This window comes from Oncorhynchus keta, chromosome 21 (assembly GCF_023373465.1).
Source record: "Oncorhynchus keta strain PuntledgeMale-10-30-2019 chromosome 21, Oket_V2, whole genome shotgun sequence".
NCBI classification, from domain to species: Eukaryota; Metazoa; Chordata; class Actinopteri; order Salmoniformes; family Salmonidae; genus Oncorhynchus; species Oncorhynchus keta.
This window is the reverse complement of record NC_068441.1, coordinates 44,588,300-44,610,556: the sequence shown is the minus strand read 5'-3', so window position 1 is coordinate 44,610,556 and position 22,257 is coordinate 44,588,300. Positions and strand designations below refer to the sequence as shown.

The 22,257-nt window shown below is 44.0% G+C and overlaps 1 pseudogene; it reads left to right on the top strand.

Annotated features, from left to right (window-relative positions):
* The window catches only part of LOC118400606 (eyes absent homolog 2-like), a 73,034-nt pseudogene that overhangs the window by 13,644 nt on the left and 37,133 nt on the right, over positions 1-22,257 (top strand).

Here is a 22,257-nt window from a genome sequence, read left to right as displayed (position 1 = left end):
TGCAGTTACTATGAGCAGTTACTATGAGCAGTTACAATGTGCAGTTACTATGAGCAGTTACTATGTGCAGTTACTATGAGCAGTTACTATGTGCAGTTACTATGAGCAGTTACAATGTGCAGTTACTATGAGCAGTTACTATGTGCAGTTACTATGAGCAGTTACTATGTGCAGTTACTATGAGCAGTTACAATGTGCAGTTACTATGAGCTGTTACTATGAGCAGTTACTATGAGCAGTTACAATGTGCAGTTACTATGAGCAGTTACAATGTGCAGTTACTATGAGCAGTTACTATGAGCAGTTACAATGCGCAGTTACTATGAGCAGTTACAATGTGCAGTTACTATGATCAGTTACTATGGGCAGTTACTATGTGCAGTTACTATGTGCAGTTACTATGATCAGTTACTCCTAATGCTACTCCTAATGTGGTCATGTTCTGCCACGTCAAAGAAACTACAGGTAGATCATTCAGCCAGGCACTAATGCTGGCATGTCTTTGGGTAATGGCTGTATGTGTGTGTGTGTGTGTGTGTGTGTGTGTGTGTGTGTGTGTGTGTGTGTGTGTGTGTGTGTGTGTGTGTGTGTGTGTGTGTGCGTGTGCGTGTGCGTGCGTGCGTGCGTGCGTGCGTGCGTGCGTGCGTGTGTGTGTGTGTGTGTGCTGGGTAGCTCTGGACAGCTGCTACCAACTAGGGCGGGTGTTGTCATCGACTGTGTAGACGGAGGGGAAAGGGTGGATGGCAGAACTTTTTGTCCAAATGACTAACAAAGAGACTGGCTCAGTGTGTGTGTGTGTGTGAGTGTGTGTTTGTGTACCTACGTGCCTGCCTGCTTCCCTGCTTTTAAGCATGCATATATGCCTGACTGTGTATTTGTGTGCCTGTGTGTGTGTGACCACCACTCCCCTCCCCTCCCGTCCCTTTCCATCAGTAGACCAGATGTTTTACCTGGGAGCAGACCACCATCTGACTGGGGTCACCCACAGCTCTGGCCCATACCCGTTTTAAGGAGGCTTCCGGGAGGTCTGCAAGCTGTCCCTCTCCCTGACCCTTTCCTGGGGCACTGATTCTGGGCAAGAGAGGCTCTGATGGTAGGGGGGGGGCTGTTTTAGAATGGGGTACATTAGGGGTAGGTTGATTGCAAGAGAGTGAAGGAGAGACAGACACCAAGAGAGCCATGGTAGCGTGATTGAATGAAAGGGGGCTCGATTACAGGGGGTAAGGGGGGTGCAGCTGGCATAAAAGCAGGTTTGTTGCTCAGACTCTGTCAAGTGGAAAAGAAAAGGCCACCAAGTCTCTCAGCTAGTGTTACACATGCACGCACGCTCATGGACACACACACACACACACACACACCAAGTAGCAACAGGTACTGGAGGGAGGAACTATTGAGGAAATTGCCATTTTCTCTTTTCATTTGATTGTTACATTGGATTTAATTGGTTAATTTGTTGTTTTTAATTAACAAAGGAGCAGAGCCTAATTGCAGCTTGTTTTAACATTAATCTATGGGTTCATTACTTGAACTCTTTCTAGATTATTCCACTAAACACTTTCAATATTATTGGTGCGTTTCATGTTCTTTGTGAGTCTAGATATATGCTTCACTTAGGAATCTTTGGCTTTGTTTACACAGGCAGTCCAATTCTGATATTTTCCAACTAACTGGTCTTTTGACCAATCAGATCAGCTCTTTGGACAATAATTGTGCAAAAGAGAGCATCCTGTCTAAACGCAGCCTTGGATTCCTCACACATTTAGCCTGCCTTGTCATGCTCCGCTCAGCTGTATATGTGGTCATGTAGAACGGGTTTGCCAGAACAGGAGATGATCCTGAGCCATATGGATGGATGCCTATATGTGTTTTATGATTGGTGTATTCAGTCCCTGAGCTTGTCCTGATCATATCAATCAACAAACACATGAATCAATAAAAAACAGGACATTACTGACATTAAGACACTTTCATCTTTCTGGATGTATTCACCCACACCAAAAAATAACGCCTGTCTCAAAGCAGACTTACTAATTACACTGGCTAAGATTCCCTGGCCACTTTTTTGAAGATTGTTCACTTCTTGATCAACCAAGTTGTAATAGTAAAATAATGTTAATGACTTCTTAACGACTCACCTGGGGGGGAAAATTACAATGATTCAGGTTATTTTGAATTGAATCCTAGGAACAGGGATTAGGACTGGGGAAACTAGGAGATTCCAGGATTAAGTTTTCCTAGCTACAGCTCTAGGATCAGCTTCCCCTCCTCAAATCCTAACCTGAACCATTGGTGGGGGAAATACAACTGACCCAAGGTCAGTATCTAGGGGCTACCTCCTCCACTCCCAACTTAGGGGGGCTCGTGTTCTCTCAGTGTGTGTGTGTGTGTCCAGTGTTTTAGTGTTAATGAAATCCCTGGGCTCTGAGGTCATCCCTGTGTAGGAGTCCTTGCTCTCAGGAGCCCATTACTGGACTGTAATCAACCTCTCACATCTGCTCCCAGTCTCTGTCACACACACACACACACACACACACACACACACACACACACACACACACACACACACACACACACACACACACACACACACACAGCCACACTTATTTACAGCCACACACACAAAGGCTGCAGACACAGCACACACACACACACACACACAGTGTGGCAGCCAGTGATTTACGAGCCATGTGGTTCAAAGGCTGCAGACAGGGTGAAGCCGCAGGCTCTGTGTGGGACAGGCCCAGTGAGCGTGTGTGTAGCTGTGTGCGTGTGTGTGTTGTGTGTGTGTGTGTGTGTGTGTGTGTGTGTGTGTGTGTGTGTGTGTGTGTGTGTGTGTGTGTGTGTGTGTGTGTGTGTGTGTGTGTGTGTGTGTGTGTGTGTGCGTGCGAGGGAGCGAGTGCGTGTGAGTGAGTGCGTCTGTGTGTGTGTGTCCACAGAATTTAAACTGACTGTCCATGTGGAAAGTTGCCTTGTGTGGACAATAACGGTGGTATTCTCTTCTATTCTAGTCTCTATGTGGTTTGGCTATGCAGAGGTTGAGGGGATTGTTGGTTTATGACAGAGTTTTATGTGGTGTTTCAATGACAATACAGTGACTTGACTGTCCACTTTGTAAACTCTCTGTGGTTGTGTCGTCTCTGCTGAACATTACTTTATGGCTTGTACATGCCTCTAGTTAGGTATGTATGCCTAGTTCCTCCCTAATGTACTGCAGACTACCTAGATTATGCGGAATTGACGTATTACAAGATCTGTTTTCACGTAGGCCTATCTCTTTAATGTTCTGTACTGTTCATAGTGTTTCTTCTGTCTAACTGCGCTGTAGTTCTGTGCCAAAGGGCCGGAAGAAGGTCATAGAGGACATCACTAGCAGATGGCACGAACTTCCAGCAGGGAGTCATGTCAGGACTGCAATACTGAAGTCTTGTTCAGGGGCCTTTGTTGAGGAGAGAGCAGGGGGTCTGTCTGTGTGCGACAGTGTATTCAGTCCCCCCAGGCAGTCATTGGGGCAGAACTTAGGGTTCCAGGTGGAGGTCCATATGGTGTCATTATGAGGTAGTCAGTCACCGTAATGCATGTCACATGCAGCCGTTATGTTGTAGGGAGAGGTCAGCTCATTTAGAGGTCATTTCCATTGTGCAACTTGCCTGTCATCCAACACACATAGACGCACAGACGACACATATGCGTAGAAACACACACAGGTTTTTCAGAGTAGACTACATGCATTATAGTATTGTAAGTACAGTACCTAACACTGTACATAGACAGACATTTTTTAAACAAAAGAAGACACACTTCATTTAATCAGGCAAAGAAAAACATCCAACCATTGTCATTCCAAACCTCAGAGAGAGAGATATATGTATGATGCAACATGTCCTACAGTACTGCAGAATCCGATACCCGTGAAAAAAAGCCAGCTCTTGCAAAAGTCTGCAGGTGAACCGAGGCCGACTGAGGCCGATGGGGCCATGGCCCTGTTGAGGTTTGTTTTAGCTTGGGTTTCAACTGGAACCGGACAGATCTCCCTGTGTTCCCATGCCCTTTGGCTCCGTCGCTGGGCTCCGTCGCTGGGCTCCGCTGGACTCTACCAGGAAGCGCCCTGCGCATCACAGGGACGAGAGGGGAAGTCCAGGGGCTCGAACTGGGCGCTCCTGGTTCCCATGTTCAGTTCCCCGCTGCCGTGGTCAGTCTGCCTCATAGTGCATACCGCTTAGTGTTATATCGCCTTTGTACAGCCGTGAGTCAACAAGTGGGTTTTCCTTGTATGGTGTGGTGGGATTACTCTTATGTGTCAGCTGACTGGGAGAGGTCAGTGTGGCCTTGTGATTCGCTGGTGAGGCTTTTCATTTCCGGTTATTATTTCATGTCGATTGTTTAGCTGATGTTTATTGAGAAATGATATGACACAATATTAGATAATAATAACTTAGCCGGCTCTAATTAGGTTTTAAGAATTCAATTCATACAAGTACCATTATGAACCATTTGCTACCAGGTAGATTGATACAAATTATGTTGATTTATTTGAAGCACCAGAAAGTACACATTGTTACCAGCTACCTTCTCAGTAAATACCAGGAAGATACCAGGTGAAACGGGGCTGTAAACTAAAGCGGCACCGTTTTTAATATTTTGCTCCAGTGTGTCCATCCGACCTTGCGTCTGTCCACTGACGTCACACTGCTGACTGCCTATACGTCGCCCCGGCTCCCCGACACTTTTAATGTCCGACCGTGTTTATGTTTCCCTTTCGGTCATTAACACAGGAATAGAAGTGGTTTTTCGAGTCCTTTGGCCCCTCCACAGTAGGAATACTATTATTTACTATGAAAACAGCCCGTGCTGCAATGACTCACGTCGCCGTGTTTGGAGAAGCTGGGAGGTCGGCTGCCTCGGCTGGAGTTGCCATAACATGTGATTCATCATTATGTGCAATGTATCTGTCAAAAGAATTGTTGTTAATTGAAATGGCTTGTGACTGACACATAAGAGGACCGGATTCTCAGGAGTCAGGTTTTATGGCTAATCCACTCATTTTGGAGAGCTGTAGATGTACAGACGGACTTTTGTTTGTCATGTCTGCTATTCAACATTGGGCTTCACAACCTAACTCTCATCCTCTTTCAAATGTTCTAGTTAAAGAGTTCTCTTTTCCCCTCTCTCTCTTTCTCTGTTGCAGTTGCTAATATCCCTCTTGCGCCTATCTGTCATGTCTCTCCTCTGTCTCTGTCAGTCTGATGTCAGTGTTGAGGACACAGGTCAGGCAGTAGGGTTCTGCATGAGCAGATTGAGGTGCCCTGAAGGCACAGAGCACACTGTCAACATCAGAGGGATAGAGAGAGCTGTTACCTTTTTCCTTCAACCATGACGAACCCATACTCTCAACTTTACTCTCTCTTACTATCAACCTTACTGTCAACCTTACTCTCAACTTTACTCTGTCTTACTCTCAACTTTACTCTCTCTTACTCTCAACCTTACTGTCAACCTTGCTCTCAACTTTACTGTCAAACTTACTGTCAACCTTACTCTCAACCTTACTGTCAAACTTGCTGTCAACCTTACTCTCAACTTTACTCTCTCTTACTCTCAACCTTACTGTCAAACTTACTCTCCCTTACTGTCAATCTTACTGTCAACCTTACTCTCAACTTTACTCTATATTACTCTTAACCTTACTGTCAACCTTTCTGTCAAACTTACTCTCAACTTTACACTCTCTTACTCTCAACCTTACTGTGAACCTTACTCTCAACTTTACTCTCTCTTACTCTCAACCTTACTGTCAACCTTACTGTCAACCTTCCTCTCCCTTACTGTCAATCTTACTATCTCTCTTACTGTCAACCTTACTGTCAACCTTACTCTCCCTTACTGTCAACCTTACTCTCCCTTACTGTCAACCTTACTCTCTCTAACTGTCAACCTTACTGTCAACATTACTCTCCCTTGCTCTCTCTTACGCTCAACCTTAATGTCAACCTTCCTATCCCGTACTGTCAACCTTACTCTCCCTTGCTCTCTCTTACACTCAACCTTACTGTCAACCTTCCTCAACCTTACTGTCAACCTTCCTCTCCCTTACTGTCAACCTTGCTCTCTCTTACTGTCAACCATACTGTCAACCTTACTGTCAACCTTACTCTCCTTTACTGTCAACCGTGCTCTCCCTTACTGTCAGGCTTACTCTCTCTTACTGTCAAACTTACTGTCAACCTTCCTCTCCCTTACTCTCTCTTACTCTCAACCTTACTCTCCCTTACTTTCAACCATACTCTCTCTTACTGTCAACCTTTCTCTCCCTTACTCTCAACCTTACTCTCTGTTACTGTCAACCTTACTCTCTCTTACTGTCAACCTTACTCTCTATCAACCGTTACTTATTCTCATGTAAATCTGAGAAGTGGTTCACACCTTATTTTGTGTTTCTAAGACGCTCAATTGGCACAGCAATTTCCTTGTCAGGACTATTTACCTATGTTGAAAGTTGCAAACAAACACACATTTGCTCATGGACTTGTCAGTACAATAGCACTATTGTGTTGAATTTCTTGATCAATTGAAAGTCTATTAACTCAATGACCACAAACTGGTTGAACAGTTCTTAGTCCTATGTACCAATTGAGATACAGTTGAAGTCAGAAGTTTCCAAACACTTATGTTGGAGTCATTAAAACTTGTTTTTCAACCACTCCACAAATGTCTTGTTAACAAACTATAGTTTTGGCAAGTCGGTTATGACATCTACTTTGTGCATGACACAACTCATTTTTCCAACAATTGTTTGCAGACAGACTGTTTCACTTATAATTCACTGTATCACAATACCAGTGGGTCAGAAGTTTACATACTAAATTGATTGTGCCTTTAAACAACAAAATTCCAGAAAATGATGTTATGGCTTTAGAAGCTTCTGATAGGCTAATTGACATAATTTGAGTCAATTGGAGGTGTACTTGTGGATGTATTTCAAGGCCTACCTTCAAACTCAGTGCCTCTTCGCTTGACATCATGGGAAAATCAAAAGAAATCAGCCAAGACCTCATAAAAGAATTGTAGACTTCCACAAGTCTGGTTCATCCTTGGGAGCAATTTCCAAACGCCTGAAGGTACCAAGTTCATCTGTACAAACAATAGTATGCAAGTATAAACACCATGGGACCACGCAGACGTCATACCGCTCAGGAAGGAGACGCGTTCTCCTAGAGATGAACGTACTTTGGTGCGAAAAGTGCAAATCAATCCCAGAACAACAGCAAAGAACCTTGTGCTGGAGGAAACCGGTACAAGAGTATCTATATCCACAGTAAAACGAGTCCTATATCAACATAACCTGAAAGGCCGTTCAGCAAGGAAGAAAGACACTGCTCCAAAACCGCCATTAAAAAAAACAGACTACTGCAAATGGGAACAAAGATCATACCTTTTGGACAAATGTCCTCTGATCTGATGAAATAAAAATAGAACTGTTTGGCCATAATGACCATCGTTATGTTTGTAGGAAAAAGGGGGAGGCTTGCAAGCCGAAGAACACCATCCCAACCGTGAAGCACGGGGGTGGCAGCATCATGTTGTGGGGGGCTTTGCTGCAGTAGGGACTGGTGCACTTCACAAAATAGATGGCATCATGAGGCAGGAAAAGTATGTGGATATATTGAAGCAACAGCTCAAGACATCAGTCAGGAAGTTAAAGCTTGGTTGCAAATTAGTCTTCCAAATGGACAATGACCCCAAGCATACTTCCAAAGTTGTGGCAAAATGGCTTAAAGACAACAAAGTCAAGATATTGGAGTGGCCATCACAATGCCCTGACCTCAATCATATAGAAAATGTATGGGCAGAACTGAAAATGCATGTGCGAGTAAGGAGGCCTACAAACCTGACTCAGTTACACCAGCTCTGTCAGGAGGAATGGGCCAGAATTCACCCAACTTATTGTGGGAAGCTTGTGGAAGGCTACCCAAAATGTTTGACCCAAGTTAAACAATTTAAAAGCAACGCTACAAAATATTAATTGAGTGTATGTAAACTTCTGACGCACTGGGAATGTGGTGAAAGAAATAAAAGCTGAAATAAATCACTCCCTCTACTATTATTCTGACATTTCACATTGTTAAAATAAAGTGCTGATCCTAACTGACCTAAGACAGGGACTTTTACTAGGATTAAATGTCAGGATTTGTGAAAACTGAGTTTAAATGTATTTGGCTGAGGTGTATGTAAACCTCCGACTTCAAATGTATGTGTCTACATGGATATGTGTCAGCGTATGTAATTGCTATGTAAATAAACCCTTTTTAAGCCACTGTAAAGTCGGTATGAAACTTAAGGGGAAAAGTGACCAGCGTTCTGTTATATTTACAGTCGCATAGTATGTCAAATACATGCAGGAGAATGACTGAAGACACGTTGGAGCTACTCTGTCATGAAGTTAGCATGTCATCACATGTTGAAGTTAGGTCATTCAATCTTCTTGAGCCACAAGATGAGATCATGTTCAAATGAATATGCAGTGCGTTTCTTTTTGTTTGAGACTCTGTTTATCTGTTTGTTTTTCTTACCAAGGAAACCTGGATACTGGTTTTGATTGAGCAGTTGTTAGAAACACAGAGTACATGGTCAGCATATGGTTTGTTTTGCTTATGTCCCCTTTTGAGATTCTCATTGAACAGTAGTCTGAAAGAGGTAGAGAGAGAGACAAAATAGAGAAAAGAGAAATAAAAAGAGAGCGAGAAAGCGATTGATAGATAAAAAGACAGAGAGAGAGCGAGAGAGACAAAGAGAGAGAGAGAGAGCGAGGGAGAGAGAGAGAGAGGGAGAGAGATAGGGTGAGAGAGAGAGAGAGGGAGAGGGTGAGAGAGAGAGTAACAGTAGGTCTTGGGGTCTACTGAGTAGAAAGAGATACACTCCAGGGACAACTTCCTGTGTTTGGAATGATGAATGTTGGTATTGACCTTGTGACCCCTGACCCACTGACCTTTGACTTCCTCCTTTCTCTCTCATTCTTTTTCTCTCTCTCTCTCTCTCTCTATCGCTCTCTTTCTGTCTCTCTAACTCTCTCGATCTCTCTATCACTCTATTTATCTCTCTCTCTCTCTTTCTCCCTGCCCTCTCTCTCATTCTCTGTCTCTCCTTTGCTCTCTCACAGACTCTCATTCTCATCTATTGGAAGCCATTTTAATGTCTATTTGTTTTAGTTTATTGCACATGTATATTAAGGGTTATGCAATAGTTGCAATGATTCATTCTGCTGAACTGAATCTGGATATATTGGTGCTTCGTGTTTATTGGCATTTCACATCAATGTTACAGTATGCCTGAGTTGACTTAGTTTATATATGCTTCTAGGTCACAAACAACTCTGTTCTGTGTGATTACGCGGTTAACTTGGCCTAGTTTACTTCTCCCAAGTCATGTTGATGTGATGTACAGTACGGGTGCCAAAAAGGTGCCGAGACAGAGATAAGCAGAGAAGTGGGGCATTCTTCAGTGCTTTCCCAGGAAACTATGGAATCTGTCAAGTTCTTACTAACAAACAGCCATTCTGACTGCTGAGGAAGAAGAAACTTACAGCAGGCATTTGACAGTGGCATCACTAATGGTGCATCCTTATATAAACCTTTCTTCGACTTGTAGCATGTCTGTCTGTCCGTCTGTCTCTCTGTCTGTCAGGAAGTCAATTCGTTCCAAAACCCAAATCACTTTGTTAACATTCCGAGTAGGTTAATTATCCACTCCCTCTTTTAACCGAAATATGAGTTCTGTTCAAACATCCAAGCAAGTCAGTGCCCGAGGCATGTTGCTATCTGTCAATCCCCTACATACTTCTGATTCTTATTCACTATTGTTTTCACAGGAAAGCTGACGGCGAGGACCTTGAGTGACTGTGTCTTACCAGGGAAGAAAACACTCTCTCCAGAGTCAAGTAACAGTGAAGACATTTACAACATATATTTTCCCTTGAAGAAACAACAGGGGCCTCATTTATCAACCGTTCGTAAATATCTTACTCAATTCTCAATACGTGGACATTATAAGATTTCCATGCGCAGCAAATGATTGGGATTTATCAAACTGTTGCACGCAAAATATATGCATGTTTTCATTGATAAATCAGAGCCATACTACAGTATATTTGTGGGCTCGCGAACTAGCGCTAAAACCCTGCCTGGAAAACACCCTCCATCCACATTTATGGTAATAAAAATGTCATCATTTGCTGAATGATTTGGAAATGTTGGAACTGGGCGATGATAGTTACTAAAAGAAATCGCAAAAGCAAATTTGATTACATTTCTGTAGAGGTGAGGGCAGAATTTGTAAATCTTTTTTTTAAATAAAAAAACGCATTGTTTTTTCAAACAATTTAAAAGTAAATGCTATATCCCACACTTCTATGCAAAAGACAAATTCTTGGTCAATATTTAATTTATCAATAGATGATTATGTTTCTATCTCATGCCTTGGTATAGGCTCTGAGATGAAATAAGTTAGGCCATGATGTCTCGCTTCAATCGCACAGCAAATAATGTAGCCTATCCAGACTGTCACAGACTATCAAGGCTACCGGTCTATTTACTTTCAAGCATGGTTGGCTATTGAATGAGTGATGGATAAATGGTAGCATGCTTGTAGCATGCTTGGCTATTTGAATGAGAGATGGATAAATGGTAGCATGCTTGGCTATTGAATGAGTGATGGATACATGGTAGCATGCTTGGCTATTGAATGAGAGATGGATAAATGGTAGCATGCTTGGCTATAGAATGAGAGATGGATAATTGGTAGCATGCTTGGCTATTGAATGAGTGATGGATAAATGGTAGCATGCTTGGCTATTGAATGAGAGATGGATAAATGGTAGCATGCTTGGCTATTGAATGAGAGATGGATAAATGGTAGCATGCTTGGTTATTGAATGAGAGATGGATACATGGTAGCATGCTTGTAGCATGCTTGGCTATTGAATGAGCGATGGATAAATGGTAGCATGCTTGGCTATTGAATGAGAGATGGATAAATGGTAGCATGCTTGGCTATTGAATGAGAGATGGATAAATGGTAGCATGCTTGGCTATTGAATGAGAGATGGATACATGGTAGCATGCTTGGCTATTGAATGAGAGATGGATAAATGGTAGCATGCTTGGCTATTGAATGAGAGATGGATACATGGTAGCATGCTTGTAGCATGCTTGGCTATTGAATGAGCGATGGATAAATGGTAGCATGCTTGTAGCATGCTTGGCTATTTGAATGAGAGATGGATAAATGGTAGCATGCTTGGCTATTGAATGAGCGATGGATAAATGGTAGCATGCTTGGCTATTGAATGAGAGATGGATAAATGGTAGCATGCTTGGCTATTGAATGAGAGATGGATACATGGTAGCATGCTTGTAGCATGCTTGGCTATTGAATGAGCGATGGATAAATGGTAGCATGCTTGTAGCATGCTTGGCTATTTGAATGAGAGATGGATAAATGGTAGCATGCTTGGCTATTGAATGAGAGATGGATAAATGGTAGCATGCTTGTAGCATGCTTGGCTATTGAATGAGCGATGGATAAATGGTAGCATGCGTGGCTATTGAATGAGAGATGGATAAATGGTAGCATGCTTGGCTATTGAATGAGAGATGGAGAAATGGTAGCATGCTTGTAGCATGCTTGGCTATTGAATGAGCGATGGATAAATGGTAGCATGCTTGGTTATTGAATGAGAGATGAATAAATGGTAGCATGCTTGGCTATTGAATGAGAGATGGATAAATGGTAGCATGCTTGTAGCATGCTTGGCTATTGAATGAGCGATGGATAAATGGTAGCATGCTTGGTTATTGAATGAGAGATGGATAAATGGTAGCATGCTTGGCTATTGAATGAGAGATGGATAAATGGTAGCCTCATATTTGTTGTGTGTCACGCTCGTCGAAATGGGTAGACCAAGGCACAGCATGTGTAGAATTCCACATGTTTAATAAATAATAAACGCACCAAACAAAACAGAAGAAAAATTAAACTTGAAGCTAATAATATTGCAAACAGGCTACTATCCATAGTCAAGATCCCACAAAGCACAAAAAGGAAAATGGCTGCCTAAATATGATCCCCAACCAGAGACAACGATAAACAGCTGCCTCTGATTGGGAATCATACCAGGCCAACATAGATATATAATTACCTAGATGACCCACCCTAGTCACACCCCGACCTAACCAACATAGAGAATAACAGGCTCTCTATGGTCAGGGCGTGACATTGTGTAACAGAATAAACCAGTAATTTCAGAAAAGGAAAGACATGTCCTGCAAATTTGATTCAGATGTAGATCTACGGTATATAATAAAAGTTCAATAAATATATTAGATGATATGCTGCTAAGCAATCTACTGTATTTACCGACGGCAAATGCATGGTTTCTTTATCACTAGGCCAATGTTTTAATGTTCATATTAGCTTACCATTATTATAATTCCCATGCCTCAAACACCTCCATTTCCCCCAAAATAACAATATTTGCTTGCAATTCGATTGATCAGACACTGGAAGTTGTGCCCAATTCGATTGATCAGACACTGGAAGTTGTGCCCAATTCGATTGATCAGACACTGGAAGTTGTGCCCAATTCGATTGATCAGGCACTGGAAGTTGTGCCCAATTCGATTGATCAGACACTGGAAGTTGTGCCCAATTCGATTGATCAGGCACTGGAAGTTGTGCCCAATTCGATTGATCAGACACTGGAAGTTGTGCCCAATTCGATTGATCAGGCACTGGAAGTTGTGCCCAATTCGATTGATCAGACACTGGAAGTTGTGCCCAATTCGATTGATCAGGCACTGGAAGTTGTGCCCAATTCGATTGATCAGACACTGGAAGTTGTGCCCAATTCGATTGATCAGACACTGGAAGTTGTGCCCAATTCGATTGATCAGACACTGGAAGTTGTGCCCAATTCGATTGATCAGACACTGGAAGTTGTGCCCAATTCGATTGATCAGACACTGGAAGTTGTGCCCAATTCGATTGATCAGACACTGGAAGTTGTGCCCAATTCGATTGATCAGACACTGGAAGTTGTGCCCAATTCGATTGATCAGACACTGGAAGTTGTGCCCAATTCGATTGATCAGACACTGGAAGTTGTGCCCCCCGATTGATTGATCAGACACTGGAAGTTGTGCCCAATTCGATTGATCAGACACTGGAAGTTGTGCCCAATTCGATTGATCAGACACTGGAAGTTGTGCCCAATTCGATTGATCAGACACTGGAAGTTGTGCCCAATTCGTTTGATCAGACACTGGAAGTTGTGCCCAATTCGATTGATCAGGCACTGGAAGTTGTGCCCAATTCGATTGATCAGACACTGGAAGTTGTGCCCAATTCGATTGATCAGACACTGGAAGTTGTGCCCAATTCGATTGATCAGACACTGGAAGTCGTGCCCAATTCGATTGATCAGACACTGGAAGTCGTGCCCAATTCGATTGATCAGACACTGGAAGTTGTGCCCAATTCGATTGATCAGGCACTGGAAGTTGTGCCCAATTCGATTGATCAGACACTGGAAGTTGTGCCCAATTCGATTGATCAGACACTGGAAGTTGTGCCCAATTCGATTGATCAGACACTGGAAGTTGTGCCCAATTCGATTGATCAGACACTGGAAGTTGGGCCCAATTCGATTGATCAGACACTGGAAGTTGTGCCCAATTCGATTGATCAGGCACTGGAAGTTGTGCCCAATTCGATTGATCAGACACTGGAAGTTGTGCCCAATTCGATTGATCAGACACTGGAAGTTGTGCCCAATTCGATTGATCAGACACTGGAAGTTGTGCCCAATTCGATTGATCAGACACTGGAAGTTGTGCCCAATTCGATTGATCAGGCACTGGAAGTTGTGCCCAATTCGATTGATCAGACACTGGAAGTTGTGCCCAATTCGATTGATCAGACACTGGAAGTCGTGCCCAATTCGATTGATCAGACACTGGAAGTCGTGCCCAATTCGATTGATCAGACACTGGAAGTCGTGCCCAATTCGATTGATCAGGCACTGGAAGTTGTGCCCAATTCGATTGATCAGACACTGGAAGTTGTGCCCAATTCGATTGATCAGACACTGGAAGTTGTGCCCAATTCGATTGATCAGACACTGGAAGTTGGGCCCAATTCGATTGATCAGACACTGGAAGTTGTGCCCAATTCGATTGATCAGGCACACTCGATTGATCAGACACTGGAAGTTGTGCCCAATTCGATTGATCAGACACTGGAAGTTGTGCCCAATTCGATTGATCAGACACTGGAAGTTGTGCCCAATTCGATTGATCAGCACTGGAAGTTGTGCCCAATTCGATTGATCAGACACTGGAAGTTGTGCCCATTCGATTGATCAGACACTGGAAGTTGTGCCCAATTCGATTGATCAGACACTGGAAGTTGTGCCCAATTCGATTGATCAGACACTGGAAGTTGTGCCCAATTCGATTGATCAGACACTGGAAGTTGTGCCCAATTCGATTGATCAGGCACTGGAAGTTGTGCCCAATTCGATTGATCAGACACTGGAAGTTGTGCCCAATTCGATTGATCAGACACTGGAAGTTGTGCCCAATTCGATTGATCAGACACTGGAAGTTGTGCCCAATTCGATTGATCAGACACTGGAAGTTGGGCCCAATTCGATTGATCAGACACTGGAAGTTGTGCCCATGCTGGTTTGAGATTTACGTGGACATACGCACACTTTCCCGTCAAGTTCAGAACTAATCAATACCATCCTTTGTGGGGAAAGTTGCACGTAAGGTTTAGAGTATTTTTTGTGAGAACCCACCTTTATAAATGAGGCCCCAGATCTCTTATTTAACTTACAATCAAATTTCATTCTATTGTATTATGGTTAAGTATTGGAATTTTATAAAGCCTTATATCACTGTGAAATCATATCTCATCATATTTATTGCAATTCTAATTTCTCAATGAAATATAATTGATATTGGTATTTATACATTTCTCTGTTCTCTCGTGTATTTTTCCCTCTAGGGCCTCTAAGACTCCATATCAAACTCTTACTTTATCTGCAAGTGAGTGTTGATGACATCTTTAGGCATAGCACAGCATAGCAATGCATAGCATACCATAGCAAAGCATCGCAGAGCATAGCATGCCATAGCAAAGCATAGCATAGCATAGCATTGCAACGCATAGCATCACAAATCATAGAATAGCATAGCAAAGCATAGCATCGCAAATAATAGCATAGCATACCATAGCAAAGCATAGCATCGCAAAGCATAGAATAGCATAGCAAAGCATAGCGTAGCAAACGGATAGCATAGCATAAGCTCAGCAGCCAACATTCTCAAAAACTAGGCAATTTGTACAATAAATATAGTCCCCACGTTGCTTACCAACTTTACTTCCTCCTCCCAGATCAACTGATCTGAGAGCTGTCATGTCGGCGTACGGACAGCCCCAGTACAGCCCCGGCCTCCAGCCTGCGGGACCCTACCCACCATACACTCACCATGCCCAGGGTTACGGCATGCCCTCCTACAGTGAGTACAGGCATTTCCTTCAATACGGGGGTGAAGAGGGGAGATAGGACCTTGAAAGTTGTAAAGCTTCTAAGGCAGCATGAATAGGTATCGTGAATAGGTATCGTGAATAGGTATTGTGAATGGGTATCGTGAACAGGTATTGTGAATAGGTATCGTGAATAGGTATCGTGAATAGGTATCGTGAATAGGTATCGTGAATAGGTATCGTGAACAGGTATCGTGAACAGGTATCGTGAATAGGTATCGTGAATAGGTATCGTGAATAGGTATCGTGAACAGGTATCGTGAATAGGTATCGTGAATAGGTATCGTGAATAGGTATCGTGAATAGGTATCGTGAATAGGTATCGTGAATAGGTATCGTGAATAGGTATCGTGAATAGGTATCGTGAATAGGTATCGTGAATAGGTATCGTGAATAGGTATCGTGAATAGGTATCGTGAATAGGTATCGTGAATAGGTATCGTGAATAGGTATCGTGAATAGGTATCGTGAATAGGTATCGTGAATAGGTATCGTGAACAGGTATCGTGAATAGGTATCGTGAATAGGTATCGTGAACAGGTATCGTGAATAGGTATCGTGAATAGGTATCGTGAATAGGTATCGTGAATAGGAATCAAATTGTATTTAATTTGATTTGTCACATGCTTAAACTAACAGAGAAATGCTTAGTTACAGGCCCATCCCAACAATGCAGAATGAAAAAATAAATACAAAATAATCAATAATATTAAAAATAATAACATCCCTTAAAATAAAATAAAATAATAATAATAACACAATGAATAAATACACAGTGAGTAACAATAACTCAGCTATATACTGTACACTGTGTACCAGTACATATGTACATATAGGTAGGGATGAAGTGACTAGGCAACAGGATAGATAGTAAACAGTAGCAGCAGCGAATGTGATGAGTCAAAAGGTGTAACAACTCCACATGCATTTACACCAGGGCCTCAAACTAGAGGCCTGCAGGCTGTGTGCAACACATCCCTCACATGCATTTACACCAGGGCCTCAAACTAGAGGCCTGCAGGCTGTGTGCAACACATTCCTCACATGCATTTACACCAGGGCCTCAAACTAGAGGCCTGCAGGCTGTGTGCAACACATTCCTCACATGCATTTACATCAGGGCCTCAAACTAGAGGCCTGCAGGCTGTGTGCAACACATTCCTCACATGCATTTACACCAGGGCCTCAAACTAGAGGCCTGCAGGCTGTGTGCAACACATTCCTCACATGCATTTACACCAGGGCCTCAAACTAGAGGCCTGCAGGCTGTGTGCAACACATTCCTCACATGCATTTACACCAGGGCCTCAAACTAGAGGCCTGCAGGCTGTGTGCAACACATCCCTCACATGCATTTACACCAGGGCCTCAAACTAGAGGCCTGCAGGCTGTGTGCAACACATTCCTCACATGCATTTACACCAGGGCCTCAAACTAGAGGCCTGCAGGCTGTGTGCAACACATCCCTCACATGCATTTACACCAGGGCCTCAAACTAGAGGCCTGCAGGCTGTGTGCAACACATCCCTCACATGCATTTACACCAGGGCCTCAAACTAGAGGCCTGCAGGCTGTGTGCAACACATCCCTCACATGCATTTACACCAGGGCCTCAAACTAGAGGCCTGCAGGCTGTGTGCAACACATTCCTCACATGCATTTACACCAGGGCCTCAAACTAGAGGCCTGCAGGCTGTGTGCAACACATCCCTCACATGCATTTACACCAGGGCCTCAAACTAGAGGCCTGCAGGCTGTGTGCAACACATCCCTCACATGCATTTACACCAGGGCCTCAAACTAGAGGCCTACAGGCTGTGTGCAACACATCCCTCACATGCATTTACACCAGGGCCTCAAACTAGAGGCCTGCAGGCTGTGTGCAACACATCCCTCACATGCATTTACACCAGGGCCTCAAACTAGAGGCCTACAGGCTGTGTGCAACACATCCCTCACATGCATTTACACCAGGGCCTCAAACTAGAGGCCTGCAGGCTGTGTGCAACACATTCCGCACATGCATTTACACCAGGGCCTCAAACTAGATCCAGTTTTCCAGCACGCCTCTCTGTAAAACCCAGTGTGACCAGTGTCAGTAACTGAATCCAGTGTGGATAATAATTATGTCTGTCGTTTCCTCTGCAGACATTAAGACAGAGGATGGCCTTAGCCTCTCTCCAGGACAGAACAGTCTCCTGAACTACTCAAACTACAGCAGCACTCCCCCCAGCCAGGCTCTCTATGGCTACTCTACACACGGTCAGTCACTCTCTCTTTCTCTAACACACACACACACACACACACACACACACACACACACACACACACACACACACACACACACACACACACACACACACACACACACACACACACACACACACACACACACACACACACAGTCAGTCTCCTCTGATCTCTCCACCTCTGGTCCTTTCTTTATGATCTCTCCTCCTCTCTCTCTCTCTATTTCTCTCTGATCTCTCCTCCTCCTCTCTTTATTTCTCTCTGATCTCTCCTCCTCCTCTCTCTCTCCTATTTCTCTCTGATCTCCTCCTCTCTCTTTATTTCTCTCTGATCTCTCTCCTCCTCCTCTCTCTCTGATCTCTCTCTCACTATTTCTCTCTGATCTCTCCTCCTCCTCTCTCTTTATTTCTCTCTGATCTCTCCTCCTCCTCCTCTCTCTTTATTTCTCTCTGATCTCTCCTCCTCCTCCTCTCTCTCTCTCTTATTTCTCTCTGATCTCTCTCACCTCTCCTCCTCCTCTCTATTTCTCTCTGATCTCTCTCTCCTCCTCCTCTCTCTATTTCTCTCTGATCTCTCTCCTCCTCTCTCTCTTCTATTTCTCTCTGATCTCTCCTCCTCCTCCTCTCTCTTTATTTCTCTCTGATCTCCTCCTCTCTCTCTCTCTATCTCTCTGATCTCTCCTCTCTCTCTCTATTTCTCTCTGATCTCTCCTCCTCCTCTCTCTCTCTCTCTCTCTCTTTCTCTCTGATCTCTCTCTCCTCTCTCTCTCTCTCTTCTATTTCTCTCTGATCTCTCCTCCTCTCTCTCTCTCTCTCTATTTCTCTCTGATCTCTCCTCCTCCTATCTCTCTATTTCTCTCTGATCCTCCTCCTCTCTCTCTATTCTCTCTCTCTCTATTTCTCTCTGATCTCTCCTCCTCTCTTTATTTCTCTCTGATCTCTCCTCCTCCTCTCTCTCTCTCTCTATTTCTCTCTGATCTCTCTCCTCCTCCTCTCTCTTTCTCTTTCTCTCTGATCTCTCTCCTCCTCTCTCTCTCTATTTCTCTCTGATCTCTCCTCCTCTCTCTCTCTCTATTTCTCTCTGATCTCTCCTCCTCCTCTCTCTCTCTCTATTTCTCTCTGATCTCTCCTCTCTCTATTTCTCTCTGATCTCTCCTCCTCCTCCTCTCTCTTTATTTCTCTCTGATCTCTCCTCCTCTCTATTTCTCTCTGATCTCTCCTCCTCTCTCTTTATTTCTCTCTGATCTCTCCTCCTCCTCTCTCTCTCTATTTCTCTCTGATCTCTCCTCCTCCTCTCTCTCTCTCTATTTCTCTCTGATCTCTCCTCCTCCTCTCTCTCTCTATTTCTCTCTGATCTCTCTCTCCTCCTCCTCCTCTCTATTTCTCTGATGATCTCCTCCTCTCTCTCTCTCTCTATTTCTCTCTGATCTCCTCCTCCTCCCTCTTTATTTCTCTCTGATCTCTGATCTCCTCCTCCTCTCTCTCTCTCTATTTCTCTCTGATCTCTCCCCCTCCTCCCTCTTTATTTCTCTCTTGATCTCTCCTCCTCCTCTCTCTCTCACTATTTCTCTCTGATCTCTCCTCTCTCTCCTCTCTTCTCTCTCTCTCTCTATTTCTCTCTGATCTCTCCTCTCTCTCTCTCTCTCTCTCTATTTCTCTCTGATCTCTCCTCCTCTTCTCTCTATCTCTCATTTCTGTCTGATCTCTCCTCCTCCTCCTCTGTCTCTATTTCTCTCTGATCTCCTCCTCCTCCTCTCTCTCTCTCTCTCTCTCTATTTCTCTCTCCTCTCTCCCTCTCTTTATTTCTCTCTGATCTCTCCTCCTCCTCTCTCTCTCTCTCTCTATTTCTCTCTGATCTCTCCTCCTCCTCCTCTCTCTTTATTTCTCTCTGATCTCTCTGATCTCTCCTCCTCTCTCTCTCTCTCTATTTCTCTCTGATCTCTCCTCCTCCTCTCTCTTTATTTCTCTCTGATCTCCTCCTCCTCTCTCTCTCTATTTCTCTCTGATCTCTCCTCCTCCTCTCTCTCTCTATTTCTCTCTGATCTCTCCTCCTCCTCCTCTCTCTCTCTTTTCTCTCTGATCTCTCTCCTCCTCCTCTCTCTCTCTCTATTTCTCTCTGATCTCTCCTCCTCCTCTCTCTTTATTTCTCTCTGATCTCTCCTCCTCCTCTCTCTCTCTATTTCTCTCTGATCTCTCCTCCTCTCTCTCTCTATTTCTCTCTATCTCTCCTCTCTCCTCTCTCTCCTCCTTTCTCTCTGATCTCTCTCCTCTCTCTCTCTATTTCTCTCTGATCTCTCCTCTCCTCCTCTCTCTCTATTTCTCTCTGATCTCTCCTCCTCTCTCTCTCTCTCTATTTCTCTCTGATCTCTCCTCCTCCTCTCTCTCTCTATTTCTCTCTGATCTCTCTCCTCCTCCTCTCTCTTCTATTTCTCTCTGATCTCTCCTCCTCCTCTCTCTCTATTTCTCTCTGATCTCTCCTCCTCCTCCTCTCTCTCTATTTCTCTCTGATCTCTCCTCCTCCTCTCTCTCTTTATTTCTCTCTGATCTCTCCTCCTCTCTCTCTCTCTATTTCTCTCTGATCTCTCCTCCTCCCTCTTCTATTTTCTCTCTCTCTCTCCTCCTCCTCTCTCTCTATTTCTCTCTGATCTCTCCTCCTCCTCCTCTCTCTCTTCTATTTCTCTCTGATCTCTCCTCCTCCTCCTCTCTCTATTATTTCTCTCTGATCTCTCCTCCTCCTCTCTCTCTCTATTTCTCTCTGATCTCTCCTCCTCCTCTCTCTCTCTATTTCTCTCTGATCTCTCCTCCTCTCTCTCTCTCTTATTTCTCTCTGATCTCTCCTCCTCTCTCTCTCTCTATTTCTGTCTGATCTCTCCTCCTCCTCTCTCTCTATTTCTCTCTGATCTCTCCTCCTCCTCTCTCTCTCTCTATTTCTCTCTGATCTCTCTGATCTCCTCCTCCTCTCTTTATTTCTCTCTGATCTCTCCTCCTCCTCTCTCTCTATTTCTCTCTGATCTCTCCTCCTCCTCCTCTCTCTTTATTTCTCTCTGATCTCTCCTCCTCTCTCTCTCTCTATTTCTCTCTGATCTCTCTCCTCCTCCTCTCTCTCTATTTCTCTCTGATCTCTCCTCCTCCTCCTCTCTCTCTATTTCTCTCTGATCTCTCTCCTCCTCCTCTTTATTTCTCTCTGATCTCTCCTCCTCCTCTCTCTCTCTCTATTTCTCTCTGATCTCTCTCTCCTCCTCCTCTCTCTTTATTTCTCTCTGATCTCTCCTCCTCCTCTCTCTCTCTATTTCTCTCTGATCTCTCCTCCTCCTCCTCTCTCTTTATTTCTCTCTGATCTCTCCTCCTCCTCTCTCTCTATTTCTCTCTGATCTCTCCTCCTCCTCTCTCTTTATTTCTCTCTCTCTCTCCTCCTCTCTCTCTCTCTCTCTCTCTCTCTCTCCTCTCTCTCTCTCTATTTCTCTCTGATCTCTCCTCCTCTTCTCTCTATTTCTCTCTCTATTTCTCTCTGATCTCTCCTCCTCCTCTCTGTCTCTATTTCTCTCTGATCTCTCTCTCCCCCTCCTCCTCTTCCTATTTCTCTCTTATCTCTCTGATCTCCTCCTCTCTCTCTCTCACTATTTCTCTCTGATCTCTCCTCCTCCTCTCTCTCTCTATTTCTCTCTCTCTCTCTCTCTCTCTCTCTCTCTCTCTCTCTCTCTCTCTCTCTCTCTCTCTCTCTCTCTATTTCTCTCTGATCTCTCCTCCTCTTCTCTCTATCTCTCTATTTCTGTCTGATCTCTCCTCCTCCTCTCTGTCTCTATTTCTCTCTGATCTCTCCTCCTCCTCTCTCTCTCTCTCTCTCTCTCTCTCTATTTCTCTCTGATCTCTCCTCCTCTCTTTATTTCTCTCTGATCTCTCCTCCTCCTCTCTCTCTCTCTATTTCTCTCTGATCTCTCCTCCTCCTCCTCTCTCTTTATTTCTCTCTGATCTCTCCTCCTCCTCTCTCTCTATTTCTCTCTGATCTCTCCTCCTCTCTCTTTATTTCTCTCTAATCTCTCCTCCTCCTCCTCTCTCTCTCTATTTCTCTCTGATCTCTCCTCCTCCTCCTCTCTCTCTATTTCTCTCTGATCTCTCCTCCTCTTCCTCTCTCTTTATTTCTCTCTGATCTCTCCTCCTCCTCTCTCTCTATTTCTCTCTGATCTCTCCTCCTCCTCTCTCTTTATTTCTCTCTAATCTCTCCTCCTCCTCTTTCTCTCTATTTCTCTCTGATCTCTCCTCCTCGCTCTCTCTCTCTATTTCTCTCTGATCTCTCCTCCTCCTCTCTCTCTTCTCTATTTCTCGCTGATATCTCCTCCTCCTCCTCTCTCTCTATTTCTCTCTGATCTCTCCTCCTCCCTCTTTATTTCTCTCTGATCTCTCCTCC